Raw genomic sequence first — 10,618 nt, 5'->3', positions numbered from 1 at the left:
TCTGGATACTGTTGGCGGGGACAACCGACCAGGTGTGAGCCACAGTGGCAGGGCCTCCGGCACTGAGTCTGACCCTGTGGTGCAGAAGGGTGGGATGGAGAAGAGGAGAGCTGTCATCATTGGGGACTCGATAGTCAGGGGAGCAGACAGGAGATTTTGTGGACGTGAGAAGGACACCCGCATGGTTTGTTGCCTCCCAGGTGCCTGGGTCTGGGATGTCTCTGACCGGGTGCACGAGAGAGAAAGCAACCAGAAGCCATGATACGTGTAGGGACCAACGACATAGGCAGGAAGAGGGAAGAGGTCCTGAAGTGTGAGTTTCGGGAACTAGGCAGAAGGCTGAAGAACAGGACCTCAAGGGTGGCGTTCTCAGGATTGCTGCCAGTGCTACGTGACAGAGATGGTAAGAATTGGAGGAGATGGCAGTTGAATGCGTGGCTGAGGAGTTGGTGCAGGGAGCAGGGTTTTAGATTTTTAGATCATTGGGATCTCTTCTGGGGAAGGTGGGACCTGTACAGATTGGATGGGTTGCACCTGAACCCGAGGGGGAGCAATATCCTTGCAGGTAGGTTTGCTAGCATGGTTCTGGAGGGTTTAAACTAATCTGCGAGGGGAATGGGACCCAGAGCGATAGAGCAGTGGAAGAAGTGCATGGAGTAAAGCCAGATCTAACATACAGAGAGGCTTTGAGGAAAGAGAAGCAGAATAAACGGTGTAAAGACAGTAAGGTAGAAGGGCTGAAATGTGTGTACCTCAATGCAAGAAGCATCAGGAACAAAGGTGATGAACTGAGAGCTTGGATACATACATGGAATTATGATATAGTGGCCATTACAGAGACTTGGCTGGCAGCAGGGCAGGAATGGATTCTCAATATTCCTGGATTTCAGTGCTTTAAAAAGGATGGCGGGGGGAGGAGAAGAGGGGTGGCATTACTGGTCAGGGATACTATTACAGCTACAGAAAGGGTGGGTAATGTAGCAGGGTCCTCTTTTGAGTCAGTATGGGTGGAAGTCAGGAACAGGAAGGGAACAGTTACTCTACTGGGGGTATTCTATAGGCCTCCTGGTAGCAGCAGAAATACTGAGGAGCAGATTGGGAGGCAGATTTTGGAAAGGTGCAAAAATAACAGGGTTGTTATCATGGGTGACTTTAACTTCCCTAATATTGATTGCCACCTGATTAGTTCCAAGGGTTTAGATGGGGCAGAGTTTGTTAACTGTGTCCAGGATGGATTCCTGTCACAGTATGTGGACAGGCCGACCAGGGGGAATGCCATACTAGATCTAGTACTAGGTAACGAACTGGGTCAGGTCACAGATCTCTGTGGGTGAGCATCTGGGGGACAGTAACCACCGTTCCCTGGCCTTTAGCATTATCATGGAAAAGGATAGAATCAGAGAGGACAGGAAAATTTTTAATTGGGGAAGGGCAAATTATGAGGCTATAAGGCTAGAACTTGCTGGTGTGAATTGGGATGATGTTTTTGCAGGAAAATGTACTATGGACATGTGGTCGATGTTTAGAGATCTCTTGCAGGATGTAAGGGATAAATTTGTCCCAGTGAGGAAGATAAAGAATGGTAGGGTGAAGGAACCATGGGTGACAAGTGAGGTGGAAAATCTAGTCAGGTGGAAGAAGGCAGCATACATGAGGTTTAGGAAGCAAGGATCAGATGGGTCTATTGAGGAATATAGGGAAGCAAGAAAGGAGCTTAAGAAGGGGCTGAGAAGAGCAAGAAGGGGGCATGAGAAGGCCTTGGCGAGTAGGGTAAAGGAAAACCCCAAGGCATTCTTCAAATATGTGAAGAACAAAAGGATGACAGGAGTGAAGGTAGGACCGATTAGAGATAAAGGTGGGAAGGTGTGCCTGGAGGCTGTGGAAGTGAGCGAGGTCCTCAATGAATACTTCTCTTTGGTATTCACCAATGAGAGGGAACTTGATGACGGTGAGGACAATATGAGTGAGGTTGATGTTCTGGAGCATGTTGATATTAAGGGAGAGGAGGTGTTGGAGTTGTTAAAATACATTAGGATGGATAAGTTCCTGGGGCCTGATGGAATATTCCCCAGGCTGCTCCACGAGGTGAGGGAAGAGATTGCTGAGCCTCTGGCTAGGATCTTTATGTCCTCGTCTACGGGAGTGGTACCGGAGGATTGGAGGGTGGCGAATGTTGTCCCCTTGTTCAAAAAAGGTAGTAGGGATAGTCTGGGTAATTATAGACCAGTGAGCCTTACGTCTGTGGTGGGAAAGCTGTCAGAAAAGATTCTTAGAGATAGGATGTATAGGCATTTAGAGAATCATGGTCTGATCTGGGACAGTCAGCATGGCTTTGTGAAGGGCAGATCGTGTCTAACAAGCCTGATAGAGTTCTTTGAGGAGGTGACCAGGCATATAGATGAGGGTAGTGTAGTGGATGTGATCTACATGGATTTTAGTAAGGCATTTGACGGGGTTCCACACGGTAGGCTTATTCAGAAAGTCAGAAGGGATGGGGTCCAGGGAAGTTTGGCCAGGTGGATTCAGAATTGGCTTGCCTGCAGAAGGCAGAGGGTCGTGGTGGAGGGAGTACATTTGGATTGGAGGGTTGTGACTCGGATCGGTTCTGGGACCTCTACTTTTCGGGATTTTTATTAAGGACCTGGATGTGGGGGTAGAAGGGTGGGTTGGCAAGTTTGCAGACGACACAAAGGTTGGTGGTGTTGTAGATAGTGTAGAGGATTGTCAAAGATTGCAGAGAGACATTGATAGGTTGCAGAAATGGGCTGAAAAGTGGCAGATGAAGTTCAACCCGGAGAAGTGTGAGGTGGTACACTTTGGAAGGATGAACTCCAAGGCAGAGTACAAAGTAAATGGCAGGATACTTGGTAGTGTGGAGGAGCAGAGGGATCTCGGGGTACATGTCCACAGATCCCTGAAAGTTGCCTCACAGGTGGATAGGGTAGTTAAGAAAGCTTATGGGGTGTTAGATTTCATAAGTCAAGGGATAGCATTTAAGAGTCGCGATGTAATGATGCAGCTCTATAAAACTCTGGTTAGGCCACACTTGGAGTACTGTGTCCAGTTCTGGTCACCTCACTATAGGAAGGATGTGGAAGCATTGGAAAGGGTACAGAGGAGATTTACCAGGATGCTGCCTGGTTTAGAGGGTATGGATTATGATCAGAGATTAAGGGAGCTAGGGCTTTACCCTTTGGAGAGAAGGAGGATGAGAGGAGACATGATAGAGGTATATAAGAGGAATAGATAGAGTGGATAATCAGCACCTCTTCCCCAGGGCACCACTGCTCAATACAAGAGGACATGGCTTTAAGGTAAGGGGTGGGAAGTTCAAGGGGGATAGTAGAGGAAGGTTTTTTACTCAGAGAGTGGTTGGTGCGTGGAATGCACTGCCTGAGTCAGTGGTGGAGGCAGATACACTAGTGAAGTTTAAGAGACTATCAGACAGGTATATGGAGGAATTTAAGGTGGGGGGTTATATGGGAGGCAGGGTTTGAGGGTCGACATGACAATGTGGGCCGAAGGGCCTGTACTGTGCTGTACTATTCTATGTTCTATACTTTAGTCCCCAGCTCTGACTGGCTGCATTCAGCATGGGCAGAGCCTGTGGAGGGATGGAGACACACAACTGCCATCAGCAAGATCTAACAGTCTAACTCCAATCTAAATATAGAACAGTGCAGCAGAGGCCATTTGGCCCAACAACTCTGTGCTCTCCCAATCTCATCACCTGTACTCACTCCCCCAGTTCCCTGTCTGTTCACGTGAAACTTGCATTTCTTATCAGAGTAAAATGTCCCAAACTGATTCTTAGTAGAGATGTTAAGTTCAGTTAGAATGAGCAGATGGTTGGGAAGGTGAGGACAATGTATTCAGGGTGGTGGGTCCACATTTGCTTTTAAATTTACTTTGGCGATACAATGTGGGGTAGGCCTGCTGGCTCGTCGAGCCACACTGCCCCAACTCCGCTCAATAACCCCGATTTAACCCTGACCTAATCACAGGACAATTTTCAATGACCAGTTAACCTCTGGACTGTGGCAGGAAACCAGAGCACCCGGGGAAACACAAATGTCGCAAGAGAAGGACGTACAGAAGACACTGGGATTGAACTCTGACATGCTGAGCTGAATTAACATTGCGCCCAGCGCTGCGCTACCGTGGAGATCTTTGACCCCCAACGCGGACTGTCCCTCTGCCTCCACAGATGCAGCGCGACCTGCTGAGGTGGTTTCAACAGTAAAAACATCGACATGCCAAAGACGGGACGTTGGGATACTGTGTTCCATTCTGGGTGCCTCGCTATAGGAAGGTTGTGGAAGCTTTAGAGAGTGTGTGGAGGAGATTGATCAGGGTGCCGCCTGGATTAAAAAGCGTGCCCTGTGAGGAGAGGTTGAGGGAGCTCGAGCTTTTCTCTTTGCAGTGAAGGGGGATGAGAGGTGACCTGATAGAGGTGTACAAGATGAGAAGAGGCATAGATCGAGTGGATAGTCAGAGGCTTTTTCCCAGGGTGGAAATGGCTAGTAGCAGGGAGCATAATTTTAAGGCGATTGGAGGAAAGTACAGGGGGATGTCAGAGGTAGGTTGTTTACACAGAGGGTGGTGGGTGTGAGGAACACACTGCCAGGGGTGGTGCTAGAGACAGATACATTAGGGACATTTAAGAAATTCTTAGGCACATGAATAACCGTCACCAGCAACAAGGAGACGGCATACAGGGAGGAGATCCAAGAGATGGAAGAGCTCAAGGGCTGGTGCCAGGCAAATAACCTCCTCCCCAATGTCAACAAGACAAGGAAGGTGGTTATTGACTTCAGGAGGAGTCACACCACTCACACCCCCCTTTACATCAACGGCACAGCAGCGGACACCGCAAGCAGCCCCAAACTCCCCGGGGTGCGCATCGCACACAATCTCTCACGGTCGCAGAACACAATCAGGAAAGCTCTACTTTCGAGGAGGCTGAAAGGAGCTGGACTTTGCACATCTACCATCACATCGTTCTACAGAAGCGCAGTAGAGAGCATCCTGATGTGCTGTGTCACTGCTCGGTACGGAGACCGCACTGTGGTGGACTGGAGGACCCTACAACGGGTCGTCAAAACTGCCCAACGCACCACCAGCTGCAGCCCACCCACTAGCAAGGACTTGGACACAAAGAGGTGCTGGAAAAGGGCCAGTAACATCATGAGGGATCCACTCACCCTGCTCACGGTCTGCCTGGCCCACTCCCATCAGGGAGCAGGCTACATAGCATCCACGCCAGGACCACCAGACTCGAAAACAGTTACTTCTCTCAAGCAGTAAGGCTGATATTTGTCAGCCACACTACGTATAGACAACCCTGTATCTACTATCACTTTACAGATATACAATCAATACAAGTATATAAAGCTATCTTATACATTTATTCTTTATTATTGTGTTTTTTCTCTGCATTGTATCCGGAGTAATAATTATTTCATACTCCTTTACACTTGTGTACAGAAAATTACATTAAATAATCTTGAATCTTAAATCTTGGATTGTAGAAAAATGGGGGCTGTGTGGGAGGGAAGGGTTAGATTAGTCTTGGAGTAGGTTAAGGGTCAGCACAACATTATGGGCTGAATGGCCTGTACATGATTGTATTGTTCTGTGTTCTATCCCTTGAGACTGCAGAGAACTTGTTTTCCAGTTCCTGTGCCCAATGGCCATGCCTCAGTACACAGCAGAGAACGGCACTGATCGTTACAAACAACTCTGATGTTAGTCAGGACTGCTGAAATGATTTTCCTAGCCAGGGCTGTGCCAAGCAGGCAGCAAGATATCCTTCCGGTGGGAAGCAAGGCCCCTGAGGGTTCTGCAAGAGACGTGGGGACCCTCTTCATGGTCCATGGACTCAGAATGAGGGCAGGAAGTGTGCAAGAGGAGAGAAAGAGAAGGTGTCGGCTGGGGTGTGGTGATAGTGCTGAGATGTGCTGGCATGTAGCAGTGAAAAAGCCCTGAAGCTCTCTACAGCTAAATCATTTTTTCATGGTTTTTAGCATAAGAGGCTCACTCATATGACACATCCATCTGTAACCATAAATAACTAAAATTAATCTCCTAAACACAGGAGGTTCTGCAAGTGCAGGAAATCTTGAGCAACACAGACAAACTCAGCAGGTCAGGCAGCGTGCATGGAGGTGGAATGAACAGTCGACATCCCAGGCCCAGGTTCTACACAGTGGTAATGATCTGATCTGTGTGACCAGTATGCAAAACAAGCTTTTCACTCAACCCTGCTACATGCCATCAGAATAAACCAAGTCCAACTCAATTTGCATTTTCATCTGCATTTAACTGAAATGTTTTGATGTACATGACTAGTAAATTTAATCAAAAACCTTATCTAAACCTCTTCGCTGTACCTTGCTACACATGATGATAATCAACTGATTTACCAGTTTAAAAATGCCAACCTTTTGTCTCCTCTGACACTCCTTCAATTTTCCTGCCAAAGTTCCCGGTTCAGAAGGACGGCTTGAACGCTCAGAACCTCTGAAACCAGAGGGAAGGCAACCACCTTCAACCCCAAACGAAGGCTGATGGAGAGCTTGCCACTGACATTACATCAGAGATATTAACTGGCTGAGATATTCCGAGTGACTGCTGTTAGCTTACAGTCTTTCTGGATTGTTATTTTATTTAGAGATACAGCACAGTGGCGGGTGGAGATGCGATCCGTCTCTGTCAGGGGTGTAAGTAAGGCTTGCTTGCAGGGCACCCTTGGGCTCTCTTTGTGCACACTTATTTAATTGATATGTATATTTTCTTATTTTAATTTATAGTTTTTTTTATTGTTATGCACTGCACTGTACAGCTGCTGCTGAACAACAAGTTTCACGACATACGCCAGTGATATTAAACCTGCTTCCTCTTCTGACTCAGGAACAGCTTCTTCCCCTCTGCCACCCGACTGCTAAATGGACATTCAACCCTTGAAAACTACCTCACTTTTTAAAATTTAACTATTTAATATACTGATGCACTATCAATTACTCCAGAAGACTGGAGGTAGAGTAAATACTGAAAGGCTTTTATTAACAGTAAATGGACCCACGTCCATGCTGAGTATCTGCCCTGGACTGAGGGAGGAGCAATGGCGCAATCACCTTTATTCAGGGGTCTGTGGGAGGAGCCACAGGAGCAATCAGCAAAGGGGCGTGTCCAGACAGGTAACCCAGTTACAACGTATATATATATATATGGTTTACCACATATACATAAATATTTACTGCGATTGACTTATTTATTTTTTTCTATATCATTAAGTTTTGCATTAACAAATTTCACGACACATGCTGGTGATATTAAACCTGATTCAGATTCTGAAGCCTCAGGTCCTACACCACCAGTGACTTCCCCTCAACCATTCAGTTCCTGAACCAACTGGCAAAACCCCGACGACTACAGTCCAGCAGCACCGTGAACCATGAGGCCCTCTGTTTGTCCGGGTCAACCACGATGTTGATCCTAGCTGTCCGTGGGGTGCACAAGCCACGACAGTACGACACGGAGGGTAAGCTGTTGCCCACACAGCAGGAGCTGCCAGTCAGCATTGAACTCAACATTGGACTGACTTAGGGACTCCAGCTCTGGATTTCTCCTCAGGGTTTACCCCTTGAAGCCTTCCCCGTGAAGTGGGTATAGCCACAAGGCAGCAGAGGTTTGAGATCAGAGTTTTCCTTCTCCCAGATGGGCTGCCAACCACAGCTGACGAGCTCCATTTGCCCAAAGTGACAGGTTTTAAGGAGCCAGTAACCTGTCTTTGCCCCTTCTCCTGTCAGTAGAGACGTGGTTCTGCTGGGCTCAGCAGCCAAGCACCAGTGAGGCCTATGATCACTTTGCATCCAAGTGGACTTTCAATGGTCTAGATGTGCACTTTCTAGTTAAAATTATGTATATGTTTAATGTTTTTCGTGTGAATGACGCCTATCTGATGCTGTTCCTTGTGATGAAGTTGGTCATCGTGCCCACAGATGGACTTACTTCTACCTATGTCAATAAACTCAACTTTTTTTTACAAAATATCTTGATTACAAATTCAGCGCTACAACATATACAAACCAGTGACCAACACAATTACTACACTACTGCTAGACAAACGTCATTAAACTAAAATGTTTCCATCTCTGTCAATGGTGGCGCTAATCCCCCGCGGTGCCCAACGGTCCCGGAAAGCCTCTATGGTCACCGTGGACAGCGCGTGTTCCTGCTCAATGGTTACCCGGGCACGGGCGTACGCCCTAAACATTGCTAGCCAGTCTGCCCGGGCAGATCCTCCGCCACCCATTTCCAGGACCCACAGATAGATGTTTTCGCCAGCCCCTGGAGCAAGTTGACAAGATGGTCATCTCTCCATGCCCCCCTGGCTGACCATATAAATAGGGTGGGGCTAAAATGTAACCAGAAGGTTACATTTGGTTTGTCCTGTTTTCTGTGATACCACTCCGGAGAAACATTGTATCATTTCTTAACGCATGTATGCATTTCTAAATGACAATAAAAGAGGACTGAGTGTTCTCATAATCTAAAAAAAACAGGGGCTGCCCCCTCACACACCCCATGTACAAGTGGCACACGGTCTCCTCCAGCCCCCAGAAGTGACATGCGGCTGGGAGGTCCGTGTACAAACTAAGGATCTTGTTACAGGGCACCGCTCAAAGCAGCGGCCTCCACCCCAGAGCCCCAAGGTGCATGGGAAGAACTCCCTCCACTGGGGACCCCCTCACCTCCAAGTAGAAAGTCAGCCCACCATTGGCGTGCAACTCAACTTTGACAACCACCTAGTCAATGATCTAGTTACGCACAACTCTTTTGGGACCTTGTCAAAGGCCTTGCTGCATCAATCACAAATCCCCCATCGATCCTGGTTAAGAACTGTTGTGACTTAGAAGGCTATTAGGAGGGTACAGGCTGACCATTTCTCATTGCGCAGGAACAACTCCGCCATGGAGAGTTAAGAGCACCAAGTTTCAGGGCGCGCTCACAACGGACAATCTCACCTGGCCCCTCAAGACCAGTTCTTTAGTAAAGGACAGCAGCGTCAACCTCCTGAGGAGATTGAGGCTCCCTCCCCTTATCCTAATCAATTTTTACAGCAGCACCATCGAGAACATCCCAACTAAATGCATCACCGTCTGGTATGGGAATTGGAAGACGTCTAACCACAAGACCCTATGTAAGATTGTGAGGACTGTTGAGATCACCAATGTCTTTCTTCCACCCAAGTGAGATATTTATCAGGAGCGCTGCATATGCAGGGCCCTTAGCATTGTCAATAGTCCCTCCCATCTGTCCCACAATCTCTTTGACCACCACCCCCCACAACCACCATCAAGCAGGAGGTACCATAGCATTAGGACATCAACTGTTAGGATGAGAATCAGCTTCTTCTCCCAGGACGTGAGACTCCCTGCCACCAGCCACATCTCATCACTTATGAAGTGCCAGTAGTGTTATACTGTTTACTTTTCAACTTGTGTCATAAATGCACCTTATGTTAAACGCCAAACTTCTGGAATAGATTTTACTATCTGTTAATTTTGGGTGGCGCGGTGAAGATACGTCTCTACTAAAGGAGGTGTAAGGTGCTCCTTCCCTCCACTAGCCTGCAGGTCACCCTTGGGCAAAGTGTAGCACCTGCTTGGCGCCGTCCCCCACCCTGCTGATCAGGGTCATGCGGAGCCATGGGAGCAGGTGGTGGATGGTCGTACGACTTGTGCCCATCACAAGTCCTGGTTATGTGACCACTGACACCAGGCAGACAATCTCTGAAGAGTTTTGATAATGGCTGGGGTCACCTGTCTTGTAAAGGCACTGCCCAGAAGGCAAAGGCAAACCACTTCCGTAGAAAAATTTGCCAAGAACAATCTTGGTCATGAGTCACGTCATCGAATGATGATGATGATAATCTGTCAATTTATTTGTGGTAATATTACTTTGTGTATTGTGTGAGTTATATGCACTGTGTTGTGCACCTCGGTCCAGGGTAACATTGTTTCGTTTGACGGTGTACATTTGGGCGTTTGACAGTGTTTAGTTGGGACATTTGACAGTGTACATTTGGACACTTGACGGTGTACATTTTGAGGTCTGACAGTGTTTAGCTGGGATGCTTGACAGTGTACATTTAGAGGTTTGACGGTGTACATTTGGACATCTGAGAGTGTACATTTGGACACTTGACGGTGTACATGTGGACGATTGATGGTGTACATTTCGAGGTTTGACGGTGTACGTGTGGACGGCTGACGGTGTACATTTGGACAGTCAGCCATGTACATTTGGACATTTGACAGTGTACATGTGGACATTTGGCCATGTATATTTGGACATTTGACGGTGTACATTTAGAGGTTTGATAGTGTACGTGTGGATATCTGATGGTGTACATGTGGACGATTGACGGTGTACATTTTGAGGTCTGACAGTGTTTAGCTGGGATGCTTGACAGTGTACATTTAGAGGTTTGATGGTGTATATTTGAAGGTTTGACATTTGACGGTGTACATATGGATGGCTGACGGTGTACATTTGGGCATTTGACAGTGTACATTTCGAGGTTTGACAGTGTAAGTGTGGACATGTGGAT

Source organism: Mobula birostris, chromosome 24, assembly GCF_030028105.1.
Source record: "Mobula birostris isolate sMobBir1 chromosome 24, sMobBir1.hap1, whole genome shotgun sequence".
NCBI lineage: Eukaryota > Metazoa > Chordata > Chondrichthyes > Myliobatiformes > Myliobatidae > Mobula > Mobula birostris.
This window is presented reverse-complemented; position numbering follows the sequence as displayed.